At 41.3% G+C, this 14,151-nt stretch overlaps 2 non-coding genes across 2 annotated transcripts; both read left to right on the top strand.

Moving 5' to 3' along the window:
• Positions 1-5,747: 5,747 nt before the first annotated feature.
• TRNAN-AUU (transfer RNA asparagine (anticodon AUU)) lies at positions 5,748-5,821 on the top strand. The gene has a single exon. It is a non-coding gene; the product is annotated as a tRNA-Asn (tRNA).
• A 4,606-nt stretch (positions 5,822-10,427) lies between these two features.
• On the top strand, positions 10,428-10,501 carry TRNAN-AUU (transfer RNA asparagine (anticodon AUU)). The gene has a single exon. It is a non-coding gene; the product is annotated as a tRNA-Asn (tRNA).
• Positions 10,502-14,151: the final 3,650 nt, after the last annotated feature.

Here is a 14,151-nt window from a genome sequence, read left to right as displayed (position 1 = left end):
ATTGAATCTGCTGAAATCTAAGAGATTTGGTAACTTTGGCAGGGTATTCCAGAGCGAGGGCCCAGTCCTCTTCAGTTATTAAACCCATATCCTCCTCCCATTTTCCTCGGAGACGTGTCAGAGGGTCCGCATGGAGCTTAGCAAGTAAATATCCATACGCACAGGAGACCATCTTAGCTCGACCCAAAGTAGCCACAAAGGTCTTGATGGGAAATGGGAGGATACGTGGGGGGGACTCAGCAAACTGGGACTGGAGGGCGTGACGAAGCTGGAGATATCTGAAAAAATAGGAATTGGGTAACCCAAACTCATCTTTCAGTTGCTGAAAGGATTTGAGTACCCCATCTAGGTAGAGTTGGGAAATAGAAACCACAGATCTAGGGGCCCACACCTCCCGCCCCTCAAGCGCGTGTAGTTCAGGGAGCCAGTCAGAGTACCATAGGGGGGTATCAGGGTCCAAACCATCGTATCCCAAGAGGACTCTCAGGGCCTGCCATATTTTTAATGCCTGGAAAATAATAGGGGGAAGAAACCGAGATATGCTCCCACTCAACAGCACCTGCACAGGAGAGAGGTGAGGAAAGTAGGAGCGAATAAACTCACAGTGTAAGGAGTTAACCCCAGAATCTTGCGCCCACACACTAATATGAGTCAGCTGGGCAGCATAGTAATACATCTGAAAATTAGGCAGAGCCAGGCCACCGTCAGAGCGCTGCCTGGTAAGGGTATTTAGCTGTATCCTAGAACGTTTGTTAGCCCATATCAAAGAGGATAGAACACTATTTAATTTTCTAAAGAATAGCGGATAAATATATACCGGGGACTGGAGAATAATGTATAAAAGTTTGGGGAGTATAATCATTTTAATGAGATTGACCCTGCCAGACACCGTCAGTGGAAGCTTACACCAAGCTTTGGATTTGCCCATAATCCACTGCATGGCTGGGTCCAGGTTCAGAGGGACAAAATCGGAAGGGTCACTAGTTATTTGAATCCCGAGGTATTTAAATTGTATCGTCCAACGTAGTGGCAGGGGGATTTTGGGAATAGTAGGGGGGGGGCCTATGGCTGGCATGATGTACGATTTAGACCAGTTAATTCTAAGTCCCGAGTGATCACCAAAGCACTCAATCACCCGTAGCAGAGTGGGCATTGACTTGGTGTAATCTCGCAAGAACAGCAACATGTCGTCAGCATAAAGAGCTATTCTATCCTCACGTGAGCCCGTACTGATTCCCACAATATCTGGGTGTGATCTTATCAGACAGGCCAGGGGCTCAATGGCCAAGGCAAACAGTGCGGGGGATAGGGGGCAGCCTTGTCTAGTCCCACGGGATAGCTGGAAAGAGGGGGATACATAGCCGTTCACCAAGATCCTGGCACTCGGATGTTGATACAGTAGTTTAGTCCAACTGATAAAGTTGGGTCCAAAGCCCATACGAGCCATCACCTCCCATAAATAAGCCCATTCAACGCTGTCAAAAGCCTTGGCCGCGTCTAGCGAGACCACAGCCGAGTCAGAAGGGGAGTCATGTGGGAGTTGCAGAATGGTATATAGTCTACGTAGATTAATAGATGTGGACTTCCCTGGCATGAAGCCAGTCTGATCCGAGTGAACGAGGGAGGTGATCACTGTGTTAAGCCGTACTGCCAATATCTTTGCCAGGATCTTAGCATCGGTGGGAATCAGGGAAATCGGCCTATAGGAGTCTGGAGACCCAGGGTCCTTACCGGGCTTTGGAATCACTATTATAATTGCCTCTGACATAGAGAGGGGAAGCTCATTATTGGCAAATATATCCAAGTATAGGGCATGGAGTCTGGGTCCAAAGAAATCTATATGAGTTTTGTAAACCTCAGAGGGAATCCCGTCACACCCCGGAGCCTTGCCATTAGGGGACATACCAATGGCCGCAGTCACCTCCTCGAGCGTCAAGGGCGCCTCCAGCAGCTCATAGGCCTCAGGGGAGAGTGCGGGCAACGCAATATCCCCCAGGTAGTGCGAGATGTCAAGAGTAGAGCACGTCAATTGTGAGCTATAAACACCAGAGTAGTAAGATCTAAACAACTGCGCAATGTCCGGCGTGGTGTCAACAAAGGAGCCATCCCCATCGGACATCTGGGTGATCGTAGACCCAGGCCGATCGTAGTGTATCAGACGGGCCAGGAGTCCCCCCGTCCTATCAGCCTGCATATAAATATTAGTGGCCTTGAAAAGGAGGGAGCGTGAGTTTTTGTCGGACAGGTGGGCCATCCAAGCCGACTGAGCCACTAGCCAGCGTACCTTCGTAGTGGGGGCACCATCTAGCAGGTATTGGGACTCTAGTTCCCTGGCGTCCCTTTCAAGGGCCTGTTCCTTCTCCCTGGAGGATACTTTATGAGCCGCTATGCGTCCAATATATGAACCTCTCAAAAAAGCCTTAAATGAATCCCAAACTATCGTAGCCGGGGCTGACCCTACATTATCGTTAAAGTACCCCCCCCATTGAGTCTCGAGGTCACTGCAGTCACCAAGCTGGGTCAGCCAAGAGGGGTGCAGCTTCCAATAAGAGTGCCCCCTCTGACTTCCCACAGCGATAGTCATCAACATGGGGGAGTGGTCTGAGACCCCTCGGGCCTCATAATGAATGTCAATGATCCCCGGGACAAGGGCAGGGGACACTAGCATCAGGTCAATCCTGGAAAAGGAGCCATGAGCACTGGAAAAACAGGAGAACTGGCGGGCCGTAGGGTGACGGAGCCTCCACACATCAACCCACTGCAAGCTATCCAAGAAATCTGCAAACTTAGTAGGGCCACCACTCGCCAGCGCAACACTCGGGGAGTGCCATCGATCCAAGGACAAATCTAGGATGTTATTAAAGTCACCCAGGCATATCACTGGGGTAGTGGGAGATGAAGCGATGAAAGAGGCAGCCTGCTGCAACACAGCATATGAAAAGGGAGGGGGGACATACACCGCTAATATGTAATAGGGCTGGGAGCTCAGTTTACATTCCATAAATACAAATCTTCCATATGGGTCAGTTTTGATCGACAGTAATTCAAATTGCACTGATTTTTTAATCAGAACCGAGACACCCCTAGAAAAGGAAGAGTGAGAGGCGTGGTAAGCCCATCCCACCCAGGCCCGGCGTAAAGACAATAACCTATGTCCCTCTAAGTGGGTCTCACTGAGGCATGCAATGTCCGGGTCATATTTCTTAATCATATTTAAAACCAGAGATCGTTTGATTTTGTTATTCAGACCTCGGACATTCCATGCCAACAGCTTCAGATTAGTCATGACTCCATGTAGACTCTATGTGTCTCCCGGATAGACATTTCCCAGAATACAACTGAGAACCAACATCAGTAATACCAGTAACACATGACGTACATAAACCCAGCATTATAATCCATAGCGTCTGAATTAATAAACATCCTTGCTTCAAAAAAAACTCAGGTAAGAAAAATAACAAACTAAAGAAAGAAAACCAAAAACAGCAGCAAAGAGAGCCGCAACTAGCAGCTTCCCAATTATCCCTCCCCTCCCCGTATACCCCCCAGAACACCGGCATACTTATATCCCAAACCAACAACCCAAACTACCAAGTGCTGAGTAGGCCTAGATTCTCAACTAAACCTCTAACCAACACCACTTGGACGGTAAGTCTTGAGCCACCAATGCAAAGGAGGGGGGCTCCCCGATCTAAGATCGTTCCCTCCGATAGCCCAGACCCAGCTCCTGCAACTCAGGAGATCAGTCCGGAGCCAGCTGTCGAGCACCCGGCGCAAATCTGTCCAGCCATTGTGCCGCTTCCCTGGGGGAATTAAAAAACTTGGTCTCCCCGTCCGCCACAACTCGGAGCCTTGAAGGAAACAGCATGGAATACGGAATGTTGAGGTCTCGCAGACGCCGTTTAATGGGCATAAACTGGGCTCTGTCCTTCTGGACGTCTGCGGCAAAGTCCGGGAAGGCCGACACCTTGACTCCATTACGGACCAGCGGGCCCTTTGTGCGACCTAGGCGAAGAACTGAGTCCCGGTCCTTATAATGTAGGAATTTGGCAATGAAGGTGCGAGGAGGGGCACCAGGAGGTAGTGGCCGAGATGGTATCCTATGTGCACGCTCCACCGCAAATTGGGCCATAAAGGACTCAGCACCATACATCTCCTTGAGCCAAGATTCGAGGAAGTCCTCCGGCTGCGAGCCCTCTTCTCTTTCAGGTAGGCCCACAAATCTGACATTGTTCCTACGCAGTCTTCCCTCCATGTCCAAAAGCTTAGTCTGGAGGGAGGAGACTTGTTGGGTCACCGTGGATACGGACTGCTTCAGGGGTCCACACATATCTTCCAGGTTGGAGACCCTTGTCTCCGCCTCACCCACTCTCTCACGAATGCGCTGGACATCTTGTCGGAGTAAGGATAGGTCACACTGCACCTTCTCCATCTTGTCGGAGAGACGTTGCTCACTGCCAGCTATAGCCTCCAGCACCTGTTGAATAGACGGCGCCTCCGCCACCCCCGGGGAGCCAGCCGCAGACACGGAGGGGGAATCAGAATGGGTAGGAGAGGGAGCCGACGACACCTTGGGTGTGGGTTGTCTGGCATATCTTTCTAGCTTGGCCGCAGCCGCACTTTGGCCTCCCTTAACCATATTGAACAGGAGCAGTCACAACCACCCTAGGGCAGTGTGTTCCGTGTAGAAGTATAATGAGAAGGCGGTAGGAGCGAGGACGCCCTCAATTAGTGGCGGGAAGCAACCGTGCCCAGTCCTTATATCAAAATATCAATGGATAGAAAATACAGGCTTGTGTAGAAGTAGCAGCAATATGTACAGTAATATTGAAGAGGGAGAATCTTGCAGCAACTTCGGAAGGCAAGGGCAGGATGTCGGTGCGTAGCACACTGAAGGATATTAGTGCAGTATAGCGACGCAGTCAGTTCCAATTACTAATGCATCTCTTATGTGGTAGAATGGGAGAGCTGTGCAGCAAAAGACACCTGACTGTGCTTCCAGCAGTATGTTGAGTCAGTATAGGTAGTATAGATACTGAGAGGCTGAGAGTGAGTGAGCAACTGATAGTGAGGTCCCAAATAGCAAAGGCTCACTGGTCACAGGAGAGTTCCATCAGGCAGCCCATCAAATGTGCAGGCATTAGCAGCAGCCTTTATCATTCACTCCCAAAATGGCCGCAGTGTCCCTTCCTCTTCCCCTTCCCCAGGAGTACCTGTTTGTTCTCCCGTCTTCAGGGTCACTTCAGGGACCCAGGTTACAGCCCTGGAGGCAGAGGAGAGGCTATCTCCCCCCCACAGTCCTTTTGCGGGCTCCGGCAGCAGCGGCAGCCCGCCGCTCGAGCTCCGGGTGTCCCGCGATCGAGGCCGCCAAAATCGAGGCCGGGGATCCGGAGAACTTGTAGGCCGCAGGGCCGGATGTCGGTGAGAGCCGCGTCTACGGGACCCGGAGAGCACGGATAGGGACGCCCGGCAGTGCCCAGCAGTGCAGGGTGAGCGATTCGGCCGGGTAGGAGCACCAGAGGGAATAAGGATGGGTATCAGGAGTTTGGTGGCCGGGGAGCTCCCGAGACCTGCTGCCTACTCCTTAGCCGTCGTGGCCACGCCCAAGTACCAATGTGTTTATTCGTTAGTTGATGGAAGAAACATCTTACAAAAACTCTCCAGATTATTGATTTTTTAATGTTTTTCTAGGAAACGTTCTAGATGTATGCTTATTAGCCTTTGTCAGTAGGCACTTTTTGCAAAGTGTCTCTGTGGCGCAATCGGTTAGTGTGTTCGGCTATTAACCGAAAGGTTGGTGGTTCAATCCCACCCAGGGACCTTATTAAACTTGTGATCAGATTTTGGTGATATTTAAGTAGACAAGTCAAAATTTCAAACCCCCTCTTATGGTGTAGGGTACATGGCCTTCTCTGATGTAATCAGAGTTAGATTTGATTCAGTGATTTTATAAAAAACAGCTAGGAAGCACAATTTAGCAGTGGGTTGCAGAGAAAAAAAATATGCTAGCAAAAAAAATCCAATTGAGTGATTAAACAGCTCTTCATTTTCTGGCTTTATTTTTATGCTAACAAATTTGTTCTCTGAAAAGTGTCCACAAAGCCAAGTCTCTGATTAACACCGTTGTAGGGATGGTTTTTCACCTATTACTAAATTAAACTTGCTTCATTGGAAAGGCAGCAAGATGCATCCTCATTTCAATGTCTACTGAAATAATACAGGTTGACACCAGGAAACATTAACGCCACTGCATCCTTGCTGCTTTCTCATGTGGAAGTCTGTTTAATGTGAAAACAAGGTGATATCTAATTATCACACAGGTAAGGAATTAAGAAAATCTTTATTTAAGGGTGAAGATGTTTCTCACAAAATCGTTGCCCCAATGCATCATTGAAATTCAAGCTGGAAAGATGATTTTAATATATCACTTGTACATTTTGTATTGCTCTTCTGGTGACAATGTAGTTTGTTTTTGTCAATTACCATTTTAATAATAGGGTAAAGAAAATGAAGTGGATTTTTGAAAGAAAACAATACTGTCAATATACTATTAAAACAAATTAAAATGGTAAAAGTTATTGTACTTTAAGTAAAAATAAAAGAGACAAAATATCAATCCCAGTTTTGGATTACTTTAATTAACAAAAAAAAAATGCATATAGCAGAGGATAGTTTCAATCTACCTATCTCTGGGTTATGGGCCCAGCATGCTTCCATTGCAGTACTCTGCTGCACATGTAAGTGCAAGAGATCCTGAAGCACTCACTCATCATGGGAAAGTACCAATGTGTTTCTTCATTGGTTGATGGAAGAAACATCTTGCAAAAACTCTCCAGATTATTGACTTTTTAAAGTTTTTCTAGGAAACGTTCTTGATGAATGCTTATTAGCCTTTGTCAGTATGTACTTTTTGCAAAGTGTCTCTGTGGTGCAATTGGTTAGTGTGTAAGGCTATTAACCAAAAGGTTTGTGGTTCAATCCCACCCAGGAACGTAATTGACCTTGTGATCAGATTTTGGTGATATTTAAGTAGACAAGTCAAAATTTCAAACCCCCTCTTATTGTGTAGGGTACCTGGCCTTCTCTGATGTAATCAGAGTTAGATTTGATTCAGTGATTTTATAAAAAACAGCTAGGAAGCACAATTTAGCAGTGGGTTGCAGAGAAAAAAAATATGCTGGCAAAAAAAATCCAATTGAGTGATTAAACAGCTCTTCATTTTCTGGCTTTATTTTTATGCTAACAAATTTGTTCTCTGAAAAGTGTCCACAAAGCCAAGTCTCTGATTAACACCTTTGTAGGGATGGTTTTTCACCTATTACTAAATTAAACTTGCTTCATTGGAAAGGCAGCAAGATGCATCCTCATTTCAATGTCTACTGAAATAATACAAGTTGACACCAGGAAACATTAACGCCACTGCATCCTTGCTGCTTTCTCATGTGGAAGTCTGTTTAATGCGAAAACAAGGTGATATCTAATTAGCACACAGGTAAGGAATTAAGAAAATCTTTATTTAAGGGTGAAGATGTTTCTCACAAAATCGTTGCCCCAATGCATCATTGAAATTCAAGCTGGAAAGATGATTTTAATATATCACTTGTACATTTTGTATTGCTCTTCTGGTGACAATGTAGTTTGTTTTTGTCAATTACCATTTTAATAATAGGGTAAAGAAAATGAAGTGGATTTTTGAAAGAAAACAATACTGTCAATATACTATTAAAACAAATTAAAATGGTAAAAGTTATTGTACTTTAAGTAAAAATAAAAGAGCCAAAATATCAATCCCAGTTTTGGATTACTTTAATTAACAAAAAAAAAGCATATAGCAGAGGATAGTTTCAATCTGCCTACCTCTGGGTTATGGGCCCAGCATGCTTCCATTGCTGTACTCTGCTGCACATGTAAGTGCAAGAGATCCTGAAGCACTCACTCATCATGGGAAAGTACCAATGTGTTTCTTCGTTGGTTGATGGAAGAAACATCTTACAAAAACTCTCCAGATTATTAACTTTTTAAAGTTTTTCTAGGAAACGTTTTAGATGAATGCTTATTAGCCCTTGTCAGTATATACTTCTGCAATGTGTCTCTGTGGCGCAATCAGTTAGTGTGTACGGCTATTAACCAAAAGGTTGGTGGTTCAATCCCACCCAGGTACGTAATTGACCTTGTTATCAGATTTTGGTGATCTTTAAGTAGACAAGTCAAAATTTCAAACCCCCTGTTATGGTGTAGGGTACCTGGCCTTCTCTGATGTAATCAGAGTTAGATTTGATTCAGTGATTTTATAAAAACATCTAGGAAGCACAATTTAGCAGTGGGTTGTAGAGAAAAAGAAATATGCTGGCAGAAAAATCCAATTGAGTGATTAAACAGCTCTTCATTTTCTGGCTTTATTTTTATGCTAACAAATTTGTTCTCTGAAAAGTGTCCACAAAGCAAAGTCTCTGATTAACACCTTTGTAGGGATGGTTTTTCACCTATTACTAAATTAAACTTGCTTCATTGGAAAGGCAGCAAGATGCATCCTCATTTCAATGTCTACTGAAATAATACAAGTTGACACCAGGAAACATTAACGCCACTGCATCCTTGCTGCTTTCTCATGTGGAAGTCTGTTTAATGTGAAAACAAGGTGATATCTAATTAGCACACAGGTAAGGAATTAAGAAAATCTTTATTTAAGGGTGAAGATGTTTCTCACAAAATCGTTGCCCCAATGCATCATTGAAATTCAAGCTGGAAAGATGATTTTAATATATCACTTGTACATTTTGTATTGCTCTTCTGGTGACAATGTAGTTTGTTTTTGTCAATTACCATTTTAATAATAGGGTAAAGAAAATGAAGTGGATTTTTGAAAGAAAACAAAACTGTCAATATACTATTAAAACAAATTAAAATGGTAAAAGTTATTGTACTTTAAGTAAAAATAAAAGAGCCAAAATATCAATCCCAGTTTTGGAATACTTTAATTAACAAACAAAAAAATGCATATAGCAGAGGATAGTTTCAATCTGCCTACCTCTGGGTTATGGGCCCAGCATGCTTCCATTGCTGTACTCTGCTGCACATGTAAGTGCAAGAGATCCTGAAGCACTCACTCATCATGGGAAAGTACCAATGTGTTTCTTCGTTGGTTGATAGAAGAAACATCTTACAAAAACTCTCCAGATTATTGACTTTATTAAGTTTTTCTAGGAAACGTTTTAGATGAATGCTTATTAGCCTTTGTCAGTATGTACTTTTGCAAAGTGTCTCTGTGGCGCAATCAGTTAGTGTGTATGGCTATTAACCAAAAGGTTGGTGGTTCAATCCCACCCAGGGACGTAATTGACCTTGTTATCAGATTTTGGTGATATTTAAGTAGACAAGTCAAAATTTCAAACCCCCTCTTATTGTGTAGGGTACCTGGCCTTCTCTGATGTAATCAGAGTTAGATTTGATTCAGTGATTTTATAAAAACATCTAGGAAGCACAATTTAGCAGTGGGTTGCAGAGAAAAAGAAATATGCTTGCAAAAAAATCAAATTGCTTGATTTAACAGCTCTTAATTTTCTTGCTTTATTTTTATGCTAACAAATTTGTTCTCTGAAAAGTGTCCACAAAGCCAAGTCTCTGATTAACACCTTTGTAGCGATGGTTTTTCACCTATTACTAAATTAAACTTGCTTCATTGGAAAGGCAGCAAGATGCATCCTCATTTCAATGTCTACTGAAATAATACAGGTTGACACCAGGAAACATTAACGCCACTGCATCCTTGCTGCTTTCTCATGTGGAAGTCTGTTTAATGTGAAAACAAGGTGATATCTAATTAGCACACAGGTAAGGAATTACGAAAATCTTTATTTAAGGGTGAAGATGTTTCTCACAAAATTGTTGCCCCAATGCATCATTGAAATTCAAGCTGGAAAGATGATTTTAATATATCACTTGTACATTTTGTATTGCTCTTCTGGTGACAATGTAGTTTTTTTTGTCAATTACCATTTTAATAACAGGGTAAAGAAAATTAAGTGGATTTTTGAAAGAAAACTATACTGTCAATATACTATTAAAACAAATTAAAATGGTAAAAGTTATTGTACTTTAAGTAAAAATAAAAGAGCAAAAATATCAATCCCAGTTTTGATTACTTAAATTAACAAAAAAAATGCATATAGCAAAGGATAGTTTCAATCTGCCTACCTCTGGGTTATGGGTCCAGCATGCTTCCATTGCAGTACTCTGCTGCACATGTAAGTGCAAGAGATCCTGAAGCACTCACTCATCATGGGAAAGTACCAATGTGTTTATTCGTTAGTTGATGGAAGAAACATCTTACAAAAACTCTCCAGATTATTGACTTTTTTAATGTTTTTCTAGGAAACGTTCTAGATGTATGCTTATTAGCCTTTGTCAGTAGGCACTTTTTGCAAAGTGTCTCTGTGGCGCAATCGGTTAGTGTGTTCGGCTATTAACCGAAAGGTTGGTGGTTCAATCCCACCCAGGGACCTAATTAAACTTCTGATCAGATTTTGGTGATATTTAAGTAGACAAGTCAAAATTTCAAACCCCCTCTTATGGTGTAGGGTACATGGCCTTCTCTGATGTAATCAGAGTTAGATTTGATTCAGTGATTTTATAAAAAACAGCTAGGAAGCACAATTTAGCAGTGGGTTGCAGAGAAAAAAAATATGCTGGCAAAAAAAATCCAACTGAGTGATTAAACAGCTCTTCATTTTCTGGCTTTATTTTTATGCTAACAAATTTGTTCTCTGAAAAGTGTCCACAAAGCCAAGTCTCTGATTAACACCGTTGTAGGGATGGTTTTTCACCTATTACTAAATTAAACTTGCTTCATTGGAAAGGCAGCAAGATGCATCCTCATTTCAATGTCTACTGAAATAATACAGGTTGACACCAGGAAACATTAACGCCACTGCATCCTTGCTGCTTTCTCATGTGGAAGTCTGTTTAATGTGAAAACAAGGTGATATCTAATTATCACACAGGTAAGGAATTAAGAAAATCTTTATTTAAGGGTGAAGATGTTTCTCCCAAAATCGTTGCCCCAATGCATCATTGAAATTCAAGCTGGAAAGATGATTTTAATATATCACTTGTACATTTTGTATTGCTCTTCTGGTGACAATGTAGTTTGTTTTTGTCAATTACCATTTTAATAATAGGGTAAAGAAAATGAAGTGGATTTTTGAAAGAAAACAATACTGTCAATATACTATTAAAACAAATTAAAATGGTAAAAGTTATTGTACTTTTAGTAAAAATAAAAGAGACAAAATATCAATCCCAGTTTTGGATTACTTTAATTAACAAAAAAAAATGCATATAGCAGAGGATAGTTTCAATCTACCTATCTCTGGGTTATGGGTCCAGCATGCTTCCATTGCAGTACTCTGCTGCACATGTAAGTGCAAGAGATCCTGAAGCACTCACTCATCATGGGAAAGTACCAATGTGTTTCTTCATTGGTTGATGGAAGAAACATCTTACAAAAACTCTCCAGATTATTGACTTTTTAAAGTTTTTCTAGGAAACGTTCTTGATGAATGCTTATTAGCCTTTGTCAGTATGTACTTTTTGCAAAGTGTCTCTGTGGTGCAATTGGTTAGTGTGTAAGGCTATTAACCAAAAGGTTGGTGGTTCAATCCCACCCAGGAATGTAATTGACCTTGTGATCAGATTTTGGTGATATTTAAGTAGACAAGTCAAAATTTCAAACCCCCTCTTATTGTGTAGGGTACCTGGCCTTCTCTGATGTAATCAGAGTTAGATTTGATTCAGTGATTTTATAAAAAACAGCTAGGAAGCACAATTTAGCAGTGGGTTGCAGAGAAAAAAAATATGCTGGCAAAAAAAATCCAATTGAGTGATTAAACAGCTCTTCATTTTCTGGCTTTATTTTTATGCTAACAAATTTGTTCTCTGAAAAGTGTCCACAAAGCCAAGTCTCTGATTAACACCTTTGTAGGGATGGTTTTTCACCTATTACTAAATTTAACTTGCTTCATTGGAAAGGCAGCAAGATGCATCCTCATTTCAATGTCTACTGAAATAATACAAGTTGACACCAGGAAACATTAACGCCACTGCATCCTTGCTGCTTTCTCATGTGGAAGTCTGTTTAATGCGAAAACAAGGTGATATCTAATTAGCACACAGGTAAGGAATTAAGAAAATCTTTATTTAAGGGTGAAGATGTTTCTCACAAAATCGTTGCCCCAATGCATCATTGAAATTCAAGCTGGAAAGATGATTTTAATATATCACTTGTACATTTTGTATTGCTCTTCTGGTGACAATGTAGTTTGTTTTTGTCAATTACCATTTTAATAATAGGGTAAAGAAAATTAAGTGGATTTTTGAAAGAAAACAATACTGTCAATATACTATTAAAACAAATTAAAATGGTAAAAGTTATTGTACTTTAAGTAAAAATAAAAGAGCCAAAATATCAATCCCAGTTTTGGATTACTTTAATTAAAAAAAAAAAGCATACAGCAGAGGATAGTTTCAATCTGCCTACCTCTGGGTTATGAACCCAGCATGCTTCCATTGCTGTACTTTGCTGCACATGTAAGTGCAAGAGATCCTGAAGCACTCACTCATCATGGGAAAGTACCAATGTGTTTCTTCGTTGGTTGATGGAAGAAACATCTTACAAAAACTCTCCAGATTATTGACTTTTTAAAGTTTTTCTAGGAAACGTTTTAGATGAATGCTTATTAGCCTTTGTCAGTATGCACTTTCGCAAAGTGTCTCTGTGGCGCAATCAGTTAGTGTGTACGGCTATTAACTAAAAGGTTGGTGGTTCAATCCCACCCTGGGATGTAATTGATCTTGTTATCAGCTTTTGGTGATCTTTAAGTAGACAAGTCAAAATTTCAAACCCCCTCTTATGGTGTAGGGTACCTGGCCTTCTCTGATGTAATCAGAGTTAGATTTGATTCATTGATTTTATAAAAACAGCGAGGAAGCACAATTTAGCAGTGGTTTGCAGAGATAAAAAATATGCTGGCAGAAAAATCCAATTGAGTGATTAAACAGCTCTTCATTTTCTGGCTTTATTTTTATGCTAACAAATTTGTTCTCTGAAAAGTGTCCACAAAGCCAAGTCTCTGATTAACACCTTTGTAAGGATAGTTTTTCACCTATTACTAAATTAAACTTGCTTCATTGGAAAGGCAGCAAGATGCATCCTCATTTCAATGTCTACTGAAATAATACAAGTTGACACCAGGAAACATTAACGCCACTGCATCCTTGCTGCTTTCTCATGTGGAAGTCTGTTTAATGCGAAAACAAGGTGATATCTAATTATCACACAGGTAAGGAATTAAGAAAATCTTTATTTAAGGGTGAAGATGTTTCTCACAAAATCGTTGCCCCAATGCATCATTGAAATTCAAGCTGGAAAGATGATTTTAATATATCACTTGTACATTTTGTATTGCTCTTCTGGTGACAATGTAGTTTGTTTTTGTCAATTACCATTTTAATAATAGGGTAAAGAAAATGAAGTGGATTTTTGAAAGAAAACAATACTGTCAATATACTATTAAAACAAATTAAAATGGTAAAAGTTATTGTACTTTAAGTAAAAATAAAAGAGCCAAAATATCAATCCCAGTTTTGGATTACTTTAATTAACAAAAAAAAAGCATATAGCAGAGGATAGTTTCAATCTGCCTACCTCTGGGTTATGGGCCCAGCATGCTTCCATTGCTGTACTCTGCTGCACATGTAAGTGCAAGAGATCCTGAAGCACTCACTCATCATGGGAAAGTACCAATGTGTTTCTTCGTTGGTTGATGGAAGAAACATCTTACAAAAACTCTCCAGATTATTGACTTTTTTAAGTTTTTCTAGGAAACGTTTTAGATGAATGCTTATTAGCATTTGTCAGTATGTACTTTTGCAAAGTGTCTCTGTGGCGCAATCAGTTAGTGTGTACGGCTATTAACCAAAAGGTTAGTGGTTCAATCCCACCCAGGGACGTAATTGACCTTGTGATCAGATTTTGGTGATCTTTAAGTAGACAAGTCAAATTTCATACTCCCTGTTATTGTGTAGGGTACCTGGCCTTCTCTGATGTAATCAGAGTTAGATTTGATTCAGTGATTTTATAAAAAAAAGCTAGGA

This window comes from Pseudophryne corroboree, unplaced genomic scaffold (genome assembly GCF_028390025.1).
Source record: "Pseudophryne corroboree isolate aPseCor3 unplaced genomic scaffold, aPseCor3.hap2 scaffold_1630, whole genome shotgun sequence".
In the NCBI taxonomy this organism is placed as follows: Eukaryota; Metazoa; Chordata; class Amphibia; order Anura; family Myobatrachidae; genus Pseudophryne; species Pseudophryne corroboree.
The sequence above is the reverse complement of the archived record's forward strand: the minus strand, read 5'-3'. Positions and strand labels throughout refer to the sequence as shown.